We start from the raw sequence: 13842 nt of genomic DNA, 5'->3' as shown, positions 1-13842 counted from the left end.
CATATAATGATAAAATGTTTCTGGAACTGGGTACAACTCTAGTTTAGCTTCAGTATCATCAACATTTCCTATGAACATTAATTTGGCAGCTTACCCCAGAATCAAGTTTCTCAAATAAGTTTTATGTTACTAGATAATCCTGAGGAGTACAAGTACCACAAAAACCACCTATGCAATGAGTTATTCACAACAGGCACCTGATATTTGGAGATATTTTAGTCAGGGTATAAGGTTAAGTAAATATGTGGCACATGAGCTTTCAATAGATCACTACTGAGTGAATTTGATGACTTGATGAGTACTTTTATTAATAGCTAATACAATTTTAAGGAACTTCTTTTAGTTATAATTTATAATTTGAAAGAATATATTATTTCTTTAAAAGCATGTGGTACATGTGACTTATGTTAATTGAGATTTTTACACAATAGCTAGGTAGGAAGATATGCAGTAAATTACTTTACTCATTATTATATGATATATATTACGGTATAGGGCAACATATATACTAAGGCATTATGAGGAATGGTGGGAGAATGCAAAGATTTTCACACACACACATGTATATGTAGGTATACATTAATAGTTTTCTATCATACATATGTATATGTGTGTTTCAGGAAAATTCTATAGTATTTTCTTATGATTTTATTGAAAACTCTTTAGAAAATTCTATAGGTTTTCATATGATTTTATTGAAAACTATTTAGAAATATGCATTCCTCTCTTTATTCTTTCCTCTACTCCATCAACCACTCACATTCAGTCCTTTCCCTTAATTTCCCCTTTATCTTTGATTAACACTGAATTCCATTCCCCTCCCTTGAAAGCTGCTGCATTCCCCATACCCCCTACCTAATATCCTCACCACTTCGGGTATTCCAAGGTCACATACATATCTGAAGTTTCAAAACTAACCTCTACAGGAAAGAAAACATGAGATGGTTGTCTTTGTGTGTCTTGGTTATCTCACTCAGAATGATACTCTCCAGTCTCATATTCATCTGTAAATTTTATAATTTTTTTCTTAACATCTGAATAAAATTGCATTCTATAAATATATACCATTTTCATTATTTATTTACCAAATGATGAGCATTTAATATGTTTCCTTTCTTGGCTGTTGTGAAAAGAACAGCAATTGACATGGATAGGCCCTAGTTTCTCTAGAACAGGATGTAGAATACTTTGGAAATATTCCTGACCATGCAGAATAACTATTGATTTTGATTTTTAGCTTTTGAGGAACCTCAACAGTAATGTTCATAGTGGAAGCACTAGCCCGTACCCTAAGGTTCAGTGGATAAAATTTCTCATTTACCGTATGTAATCCTGCAAATTTTGCTTTTTGTTGTTTTGGTAATAGCTGCTGGGACTGGGTTAGATAAAATCTCAAATTAATATTAATATTTATTCTCTGATATATAAAGTTGCTACAATTTTAATATTGTAGAGTTGTCATAATCAGCATGTAGATTTCTCTGTTGGTTTGCAGCTAAGTAAAATGAATTATCTATCACTGAAAACGAATATTCATTTTTCTAAATGGTACATGTTGTTGATCATCTTTGGAATTACTTTTAATTGGAAATGTAAAATTGTATATATGTGACCTAGAAAGTAAACTGCTTTTAAATACATGTAGGTTGTGAAATGGTTATATTTTATTAGCACATATCTTATTTAACATACTAAATATATATATAATTTTGTCATGAAATGCCTATATATCTACTCTCAGATCAATTTTCAAGAACATAAAACATCATGAGCAAAAAGAATCATCATGCTGCTGGACAATAACTTTCCAGCATTTATTCATCATACCTTGCAGTATGTTTGTCCTTGACACATATCACAACAGTTCTAATCCTCACCTTTTCAGACTCTACTATCCATCTTTCTCTTTTTAATTTCCTTGACATCTACCTTTACAGATTCTCATATATGAACGAGAACAACTGGCCAGTTTGTTTTACTAAGTTATCTCCACTCTTATATTAATGTTTTTATAAGTTGTTTCAGGTTGTCACAAAACACAATTTTCCCTTTCTGACTAAACAGTATTCCAGTTTGATTATATGGCTGTTTTGTCTATTCAAGTTTTGAACGATTGTTATGTAAGTGTAGCTCATACCTTGAACACTGTGCAACAGTGAAGATAGAGTAGAGATATCTGTTTAAGAAATCAAATTTATGTACGTGTATTTCAGGTACAAATTTATGTACATTTTCTAAATCAATCTTATTTTACAATCAGTTCTCAGAGAACTTTCATGGCATTTTTTGTTACAATTTGATACCTATCAATACTGAGAAATGACTTCAGTTTTACCACAGCTTTAGCTTTGTTATATTTTCATAGTTCCACATGGACTTGAATGACACATACCTCATTAAGGTTTTGTTTGAGATTTCTGATGATTACTGATGTTGAAAATTTTGTCACAGATATACTGGCCATTTGGATATATTTTTACTAATGCCCATTTTCATCTTTTATCCATTTCAAATATTTTTCTGTTTGCTTACCATTATGCCAAATTCAATTTTCTCTTATATTTTAAATGTTAATGCTTCATGATATATATATATATAATTTTTAAATATCTCTCCATTCAGCTTCAACATCTTTTCCCATCATGTTCAACACATGAGATTTTCTCTGATATTTAGGTGTACTTTTATTTGATGCCTTTATATTTTCTATTCTTGTTTTATTTGCTTATGCACTTAAAGTCATGTCTGAAAATAATCATTGCACCCATCAGCTTCATAGGATTTTCCTTTATTTCTTGAAGAAGTTGCAAATTTATAGTACTATTTTAAGACTTTAATTGACATAAATTTATTTTATATGTGGTGAACTAGGGATTTTTCTCCTTTGTGATTATTAACTTTTCAAGGTATTATAGAAATATATTATCATTTTCTTTTCCACGAAAGCATCTTCTTAAAAAGTAATGTGTGTGTGTGTGTGTGTGTGTGTGTGTGTGTGTGTGTGTGTGTAGCTTGTAGCTTTACAGATGAGATATGTATTATATTTCTTTGCTTTCTATATTTATGACACATTTTCCTGTCTCCTGCCTTTTTATATAACTGCTTTGATCCTACAGGTGGCCATACTTTGGACAGCACTACATATGATTTGTACATGGCAGAACTGAGAGATTTACCTAAATAACTGAACCCTGTCTCTTTTCCATTTTTAATGCCTTGGCCTCCTACTTAAACCTGCTCATGCTAGACTTGGACTATGTTTACAATGATACATACTTTTTTTTCTGATTTTGGTTCATTCATTAATTTACTCAGCAGGCTTTTAAAGAGTTTCATATAACTATCTTAATTATCTTACAATGAGAGATATATGATAAACATGTCTTAGTTAAATGTATTTATATAGTATATAAAACATATACACAAACATGCATGTACACACAATACACACAATAGACACACATACACATACATACACACACTCACACACACACACACACACACACACACACACACACACACAAACACATATATATGTAAATTCAGACCAGGAAACAGAAGATGTCTGGTTCAGTATTTTGTAATATTGAGTAAGGAAGTCTTTGAAATAGATGTAGAGATGATCAAAAACTTCCCTAGAGACAATTTCTTGGTTCAAAACTGAAGATAAAGGAAGAGTTAGCAGAGACACATATAAAAAGATAAGTTTTTATAATATAAGACATAATAAGAGATAAAACGAGATTAAGTTCAAATATATGTGATGTCCATTGACCTGTGGGAAATTCAATTATTCATAGGAAATCACTTTCACATGTGAAATATGCTACATAAATGTAAAGGACTGTCTTGCTTATTAAATTCTACCTGTTGGGTATAAATGAAAAATAATACAAAGTTAAATATCTCTTTAATTTTAGGAAGATCTTTTTCCTCCCCCTAGGCCACAGTTACAGCATGTACCTAAATTAATGATCTTATTTCTTTGAATTTTTTCTTGTATTTTGTACTATGATATTTTGATACCATTTCAGGAATAGTAATAAGAAGAAATAATATAAAACTACTTTTCCCTTTTAGGATTTTTTCAACTTTAGTTACATTTGTATCTTATCCAGTAAGAAAAAATATTACAGTAATTTAGTCATTTAGTCAACCAAAACTGTATAAATAGCAGCCAATGGTTCATGCATGATGAAATATTTCCCTGATGCATTATTTTGCAAAGATCAAGGTGGAAAATCGAGGAATTGACAATCTCCTGAGAGGATATGCAATATATTTTAGATTTCCAGTTCTATCCACTGGGGAAATGACCTCCCTACACTAAGGAACTTCTGGAATGGCTGCAGAGCAGAGGTTGAGAATGTCTTTCTATAAGATACATATTCTGTCTACAAGAGTCATTTTCATTTTTTCTCTATCTCTGTTTCTGTTATCTCTGACTCTATCTCTGTCTGTGTCTGTGTCTCTGTCTCTCTGTGTCTGTTTTTGTCTCTCTGTCTCTCTCTTACTCTCTCTCTCTCTATATTTCTCTCTCTCTCTCAATCTCTCTCTCTCTCTCTCTCTCTCTCTCTCTCTGGTGTGTGTGTGTGTATGTATGTGTGTGTGTGTTACTATGCAGTCTTGGCAAGCTTCCATCTAACCAGTTGTATGGTGGAATACACACTACTATGCTCATCTAAAAATATAAGTTCTTGCTCTTGAATATGGTAATTTAATTTCACAATCTTAGTACCAGTATATGTTTCTATTTATAATTTTTACAGCAAAATATTGTCTGTCTTCCAACAATGTTGATACAGAATATTTAGAACTTCTCCAAGAGTGAAGTATACTTTACACAATGGCCTGTAGTTTACTAACAGATACCACTTAGTTGTTTCCTTAAGGTTTTGGGTTCAATTGAACTCTTGCCACAAGAATGTAGCATGTCATGTCAAAATATTCAGAGATGAAGTATAGGCCAGTCATAAGCACATAAATAGGGATAATTTTCATTATCTTTAGCTCTCAAGGAGAAGAAACATCAGTTGGTTTATCTTATTCTGTCAAAAGGTTTAGGAATATATACACTATATATTATACATTGTTTGACAGTTAATTTGTAGTCTACATTCTACAAACTGTTTATTCATAATGTGCTTATACTGGTCTCTAAACTACGTTGGGCTTGGCATCCTTCTGAGAGGATTTTCTTTGTTAAGAAAATAAATGATTTTCTTTTGACATGAAATTGGAAAGGCATACATTATAAGGTAAGGAATAATTTCTGCTAATAAACATAAATAGAATCACATTTTTTGAGTGATGCTGAATACCATATATGTTAGCATATCTTTTTGAAACAAAATGGATGTGAGAAATCCAGGGAAGATTTATTAGAACATTGCAGTAGAATCATGGTTTTATTAAATAAAATTCACATAATATAACATTTTCCTGTTTTGATTCCTATGGTAATTGAATCTTCATGTTTGCAGCATGCACTATGCAGAGTTTCTCCATGTAGTTGTATTTGCCCTAGTCTGTAAATGTATAGATAGAAATTAAACACTACTAGAGTCCTGCATCGTTCAAAAGCAGATATGTAGGAGGTTGAAAGGAACTGAGTATAATAAGGCTTAGTATGGGTTGTACGATTATCTGGTCAACCTATCACTGCCCTTAATTCTCCGTATCAAAGGATTAAAGTTCTTTTGCTATTCTTGTTTGTGTCAGTGAAGATCTCTAAGAACTGTACCCAGGAAGTTGTCTTTATCTTGCAGCCAGATCTGTTGTAATCATCTACTACATATCTATTAGTGTAATGGCAAACTGTAGGAATTCAAATGATTTATGTTCTTGTAATTAACCCTTAATCATTGTGTTGACCTATTTCTCTTTACTCAGAAATTGTTAAATGTTTCCAGTTTTCTTGTTTGTTTTGTTGTTGTCTCTGTTTTGTTGTCTCTTTTTTTTTTTTTTTTTTTTTTGGTCTGTACTATCACTAGGTGATACAAGAAGGCGAAAGGAGCCTTGACAGGGAGGATGTCACTCCACCTAAGGATTTGGTAAAATTCTGGCCTCTCGTGTAGTAATTCTTATCTTTTATTGAGAACTCCTAAAGGATTACCTTCTGTTGTTTCTGCCAGGAATTTAACAGGATTGTTTCTCAGGAATTCAATATAAAACCTTCCCGGAACATCTGGAACATTTGCAAATAAAAACTACACAGAAAAGCAGGCTTCAATTGTGATAGTTGGAATTTATTTATCTCATGATTTATCAGTTGTTTGTCTTACAATTTCAGTTCACTAATTTCTCTGAGAATGAGTGGAGAGTTTTCATGAGCTTGTTATAAAGATTAGTGTAAAATTTCTCAAGGTCTTTATATTTTAAAGCTAAGAACATGCATTTTCATTATAAAAATTAATTTATATTAATATATTCATAATTTTATTGAAATTTAATTTTTAGCAAAGAAAAGACACCAATATATCACATGGTTCTCTGAACTTCAAATTTTCTTTTCAAATGTTTCCTAGAATATGATTTGATATTCCTTGTTTTGACTTTGTCTTTCCAATGGAGAATATATAGTAGTACTAACATGAAATATATGTTTGCAAGAATTGTCTTAGGTCAGTAAGGAATTATGTAATTGGGCTTGCTAAATAATTGCAGGATATGATGTGTAAAGGCCTATTTCCTGCATCACCTTGCACCAAGGTAAACATCAAGAGTGCAGGTGTCACTGTGCTGTCTGACATGACTCCCACAGAGCATGTGCCTTGTACATGACAGGGAACTATCTTTCAAACAGACTCCAAGACAAGAATGCTTCTAGATTTAAACAAAATTGTCAAAAGAATTTGTAATTTTTCTTTTCTGGATAGCAATGCTTTACTATCACACAATGCTTTGTCCTCAGCACTGTTAGTGGTAACCTACTCTCTGGTACTGAATTCTTCATTATATAATTTCCTATTACTGTGATAAAACACTGTCTTAGTCAGGGTTTCTATTCCTGCACAAAACATCATGTCCAACCTGCAAGTTGAGAGGAAAGGGTTTATTCAGCTTATACTTACAAATTGCTGTTCATCTCACTAAAGGAGGTCAGTACTGAAACTCAAGCAGATCAGGAAGTAAGAGCTGATGCAGAGGCCATGGAGAGATGTTTCTTATTGGCTTGCTTCCCCTGTCTTGCTCAGCCTGCTCTCTTATAGAACCCAAGACTTCCAGCTCAGGTATGGCACCACCCACAATGGGCCCTTCCCCCTTGATCACTAATTGAGAAAATGCCTTACAGCTGGATCTCATGGAGGCATATCCTCATCGGAAGTTCCTTTCTCTGTGATAACTCCAGCTTGTGTTAAGATACACAAAACCAGCCAGGACAAATATGGCCAGTGTGAATTATAAAAGAAGGTTTATATGTTGAACTATCATTCTAGAAGTCTAAGGATCTATCATGATAAGCAAGCCTAGTAGTAAGTGACAGGTATCTAAGTAGTACCAGCAAGTGGAAACTGTGGGAGACACTTCTTTAAACCATCACCCATGCCAAGGGCTGTGTGCACTCTACCAGTCTCCTACAAACCCAACCTCTCTGCATGTATCCTAAACTACTGATATATGAGAGGACCTGAGTCTAGTGATTGTTCTCATATTTAACATATTCTGCTAAATACCTTGTCTTGTCACATATCTCTTGTTATTATAATTATTTTGTACATTGAACTCACAATATTTATATTCAATAATTACTTACTCAACCAGAAACACTACCAAGAATTTCTTAAGAAGTAAGCCTTAGCATGTCAGATACTACAGTAATGACTCAGTTCTTGGTTTAACTGCCTTGCTAAAACACTTATTATAGAATAAACAGATACACGCACACACACACACACACACACACACACACACAGAGAGAGAGAGAGAGAGAGAGAGAGAGAGAGAGAGAGAGAGAGAGAGAGAGAGACTAAAACAGCTATTGAGAGAGATGCAATAAAGTTGGGATCTAATGCACACAAGTGAAAAGCAGAAACTACATTTATAATTCCCTTCTGGGTAAGAGGACAAGGGTATATAAGTTTTTTAAGACAGACATATTGTTTGTAACATAATTTTTAGACAAAGGGCATAGACTGAGAAAAGAAAACTTTCAGTCAAGGGATCTACAGGATCGAATCAATGAGGCAGAGGAGAATAAACAGAAATATGCAACTTCATGGAGTGGAGGTTGGACGGTAAGGGAACCTCTAAAAAGTGCCACAGACTTGTAATGTGAGAAGCTTCCAGGACCCAATGAAAGTGATCTTAGCTGAAATACCCAGCAATGGGGAGATGGGAACCTAAAGAGACTACTTTTAGACCATAGGGCCACCAGCGGAGGGATAGGGTCACCAAACCATCTTCAGCTTTTTTGAAGCAGAATTGTCCCTGTCTAAAAGAAAGGCAGGGAAAAAATGGAGCAGAGGCTGAAGGAAAAGCCATCCAGTGGCCTGCCCAGCTTGGAATCCATTCCGTGGGTGGGCACCAAATCCTGACTCTATTACTGATACTGTGTTGTGCTTGTAGACAGGACCCTCGTCCTCTGAGAGGCTCAGATACTTACAGCCAGCCTCTAGACTGAGTTCTGGACCCCTATGCAAGACTTAGGGGAAGGATTGAAGGAGCTAAAGGGGCTGGCAACCCCATAATAAGACGAGCAGTGTCAACTACTCCAGAATCCTGGAAGCTCCCAAAGACTAAGCCACCAACCAAAGAGCATGCATGGGGATAAGGAAAAAAAATGTTTTATTTCTTGACAGATATTTTTTGTTTTGTTTTTTGTTTTGTTTTGTTTTGTTTTTTGAGACAGGGTTTCTCTGTATAGCCCTGGCTATCCTGGAACTCACTCTGTAGACCAGGCTGGCCTCAAACTCAGAAATCCGCCTGCCTCTGCCTCCCAAGTGCTGGGATTAAAGGTGTGGGCCACCACTGCCCGACAACAGATAGTTTTATAAACAATGAAAGCAGAATCAAAACTGTAGTAAATGAGTATTCCAAACAAAGGTGGCATCACTCCAAAGTGCTAATATACACACACAAATACACATACAAACACACCTGTTGACAAACACACATACAAATATAGTATCTACACACACACACACACACACATACCTACACACACTCACATAACTGTATACACACAGTTTTAATACTGAGACATAATTTTATTATTTCATAATATTTTTAATTATAATTACATTATTTTCCTTATTAGGCATATTTTATATAAATAGCAAAATTAGTGATAATAATAATTTTACAAATATATTTTTCTATTTATTTGATATTGATAGTTTGGATCATCAAATAACATGTTGAAATAGCAGATAGGTATAGGATATAATTAACATCAATTTGATGAAAACATTATATTAAACAAAAAATATGGTTTGACCACAACTCTTAAATGCTTTAAAGTCACAAGGATGGATTGTACAGCTATTGCTCACTTACAGCACAGGAAAATGGAAACAGCCCTCCATTTAGACAGAGGCAATGTTGTAAAAATGTTGACTTTTAACATACTTCTATTTATTTAATAAATTAGTTTTTGTGACATAAATGGATTTGCTACAACAGTCCCAATATGAACAAGACCAAAATCTGGGCTTGAGTCATACTTTAAATTTGATATTATGTATCTAAGTGTCTTTATGAAAAATTAAAGTACTTAGATGATGAATGACTTTCAGAGAGCATTTTCCTAGATAAAGTCACATTCTCATAATCTTGTTTCTTACTCTGGTTTTATAAAATCTTAGACTCAAGAGGATAAAATACAAGTATTGCCCAGGTTGTACCTTTCACGTGTTCAGACAATAATGTGACACCTTCATAATAGACTTGAAGTGTATTCATTTTATTATTTCTTGAGTTTCCAGTTGTTCTTTTCTTTTCTCTTTTCTCCATCAAAAAGATTTTACAATGTTGTGTGCCTAAAGATGGCACGAGATGTTATTTGATTCCTAATACTATTGGTTGAGACACTCTTACAAGCACTAAGAATACATTGAAACATCAACTAAATAAGACATTAGCAGTATGAATGTCTTGTAAGCATCCAAAACATACATTACTGTAAAGGTATATAAAATCATTGATGAAGTATTTTATCAGCTTTTTAACCTTTTGCTTTATCCCACCTTCATTATCTTTCTCACACGCAGAAAATATTTTAAACATGGAATGTTATTTGAGAGCTATGAATACTTTTCTTTTTTTCTAAAAATATCCTTCAAATACCATACTATTGTAACCACCTTCCAAAAAAAAAAAATATTGCAGCCTAAATATTTCCTAGAGATCTGAAATTTAACCTGTCATTTAAACGGCATGGTGTCTCTTCTCTGCTCCACTTGTATCTTCCTCCCCAACCTTCTTAGCCCATTACCAGTAAACAAACTTAGTCTCTACTCTACTGATTACCATAATGAATGAAATTATATTCTCCCTAATTATGGAAGTTAAATATCAGATAGTCATTGGGCATACCATCATTTTCTTTAGGCTGTCATTAATTCTTTTGAAAATACCATCAATTACTAAGTACTTTTATCTCAATATATAAATAATCCTTTTGATGTTTTTATTCCCAATTTTTTAAAAATCAAATCCTACTTTCTTTATAATGTTCATTTTTTGGATAGTTCAAATCAATTATTTGCAGACTTTTAATAGCCAAAATTGATCAGTTTGACCTCTTTCTGAGACTCTACAGATTCATACTACTCATTGACTACAAAGCTCAATTTATGTTCACACAAGAGAAGGAAATTACCTTTCTAAGAGAGGAGAAGAAAAAGCCATCTATTACCTAGGATGTACATTCATAGTCTTAGCCCTATAGGCAGGATTTAATTGTGACATTCCTTCTCATTCTCATCCTTAGCTACTTGGTGGCTCATGAATAATGCAGCAATATTTAAATTGCATATTCTCATGTGCTTCATCACTACATTGTGTATACTCTTCTCACCCCATGACATCTTATTAGAATCTTCCTAGCTCTCTTTATCATTAAAAATGCTTACTTTAAAAAAAAAAAAAGGGAAGAACAAAGATCATGATGTTGGATGGATGGGGAAGTGGAAGAATGAGGTAGGAACTGAATGAGCAAAACCATCTGACTATATTGTATGATATAGACACAACTTGTATGTTACATATGTTGTGTATTCATTTCAGAAAACAGGGGAGTGGCATAATCAACATTTCACTGAAGCATTATAGATGTGCAGTAAGTCTCAGTTGAAATAAGAAGCCTGGATCTGGGTTCTTTCATCTGCTAAATATGAGTATTCATCAGTCACCCAACATCTCAAACTATACTTGAATCATTTGTAAATTAGAACTGATTATCATGATAAGTATGGGCAGACTCAAGTGAAATAATGTTTATAAAAATTTTTGGAAAACAGCACAATTGTTGAAATTTTTAAAGTTTTACTGAATTAACATCTATGATGAAGAATAACTGTACTCACAAGTGTCCCAGAGTGGTTGTTTCCTAAACCCCCACAGTGTTTCCAGACAGATGCCATATCTTTGATGTCATGTATTGGTACTTACTATAACTTCAACAACAACATCAACAATAACAACAACAGCAACAAATCCTTGCTGTTAGAATTTAAAATCCCTTTTATTAAGATCTCAACTTACAACATCAGAAAGAGCAGAAAGCACATAAAATATAATTTAAGTTTGCATATCTGAAACTTTGTATATTGAAGAGTAATTACTTGGAAGCTTACAATGCCTTTGTACTTCACTCTTTTCTCTTTCATCTAAGTGATGCTTGCTGAAAGAAGTATTGCTTATCAAATAAAATGGCTATGAAGCTTCCTGAATGCTTATTTCAAAGCAGTATTTGCATATATGAAGTATATACATATGTGAAGTGTACACAAATCTGAAGTTAAACATTCTGAAACATTTATTTTCATATTAAGTTAATATGTTCTATATATTTATTGACATGTCAATCAACTTGTAATACATTATGTTTAAGACATATAATAAATTTATATGGCAATAATTATTAAGTTATTTAAATCGATTTAAGTTGTGGTTTTTTTTTTGTTAAATAGCACCACTTTGTTATCTAAGTGGATGCAGGATTTTAAAGATTCAGATTATATATCTAGTTAATAACCAAAATTCAAGTTGCAGTTCCTAACTCTCCCAATCTGCCAAGAGATCTAGGATTTCTTTTTGAAGACTTGTGTCTTTAAAGTAAGATTATCTCCAGGTCTGTGTCTAATTAAAATGGCAGTTATTAAAAAACACTTTATAAAGTGTTGCCAACTAGCAACATATTCCAGTGTTATATTTCAATAACCTGAACCAAGTAAAGACTCTGCCTGCTCAGAAGTGGCTTGCCTACCATGAGAAGCAGCTGAAAAATACACATAAGCTGTATGAACCTGGCAGAATCCATCTGGTGAACCATCTGTGTGAGGACTCACAAAAATCATGGCCCATCTGTTGTTTCATCTTGGTGAATATTGCCAGCTCTGTCCTAGCTCTATTATCTGACTATTTTCCTTCCCTGTGGACCTCTTCTGTGTGTTTTCTTTAATTCCCCATTGGCAACCTATATCTAATTTTCAAAGCACTCTCCTCATTTTTGAAATGAATTAATTTGTGCATTTAATTTATTCAACTAAGAACCCTCTTGAGAGATTAAAAAAACCTGAAAAGAATTGCAGTAAGAGAATATTGTTAGATGATTATTTCAGGACTAAAAATAGCATTTCTTTGAGTTTTACATAAGAATTTAACTACTTATCACTAAATGTAATTTTCATATAAGGTATCAATGAATGTATATTCACAGAAACACTGTCCCACCATGTCTGTTATAATTTATACTTCAAGATATTGTTGAAGTATAAATAGAATATTCCTCTTTTATGGTTTCCTCTAGAATCATTAACCAATGAATTTCCATATCTTTCATATTGCATTCTAAGATTAAATCAAAATTTCACCTTATCACCAAGGTTTTCCTAACTGTATATGTGGTTGGTGCAAGTTCAGTTCACACCAAGAGCTAAGCTTTGCTTATACTCTTCAAACTTGTACATTATAGTTCTTGCTCTCTCACTGCCTTTCATATTTTTATGATTTTTATGCTATATGCCTTTTTTCACATATGAATGTTTTGCTCCTAGACAACTGCAGTGTCACATCTTTCTTTGTATCTTTAACATGTAGACCAGTGTCTCTGATTCCTATTGCTTTACGTTCTCTCATTTAAAGGATAGATAGCTAAACAAGTAATACATGTAAATTTTGCCAAGGAACACTAACTAAGAACTGTACTTGCTGTGATTCTGAGTTCAGAACAAATCTATGCTATCTTTCTTATGGACTCATAAAACAGTGTTATCAGTCAGTGAAAAGTCTAAAACTTAAGTATGCACAGCCTTTTGTAAGTACAAATATATATTGAAAGTTCCTCAAGCATGAGCCATATTTCATGATGTTAGATCTTAACTGAAACCGAAGACATTTCTAGAAGACATTTCTACGTGAAATTTATCAGAATCTCAAATACACTCTATATCAATTAATGTAGCTAATTAAATTAACAGAAAAAGCATCTATGACTAGACATTAATTACAATTATTAATAAAGATGTATATAACACAAGATAGGACACAAGGCCATCCTCTGCTACATAGGCAACTAGAGCCATGAGTCCCTTCATGTGAGCTCTTTGGTTGGTATTTTAGTCCCTGGGAGCTCTGGGGGGTGGGGGTGGGCGTTGGTTGGTTGATATTGTTGTTCCT

Source organism: Mastomys coucha, unplaced genomic scaffold (assembly GCF_008632895.1).
Source record: "Mastomys coucha isolate ucsf_1 unplaced genomic scaffold, UCSF_Mcou_1 pScaffold22, whole genome shotgun sequence".
NCBI lineage: Eukaryota > Metazoa > Chordata > Mammalia > Rodentia > Muridae > Mastomys > Mastomys coucha.
The sequence above is the reverse complement of the archived record's forward strand: the minus strand, read 5'-3'. Positions refer to the sequence as shown.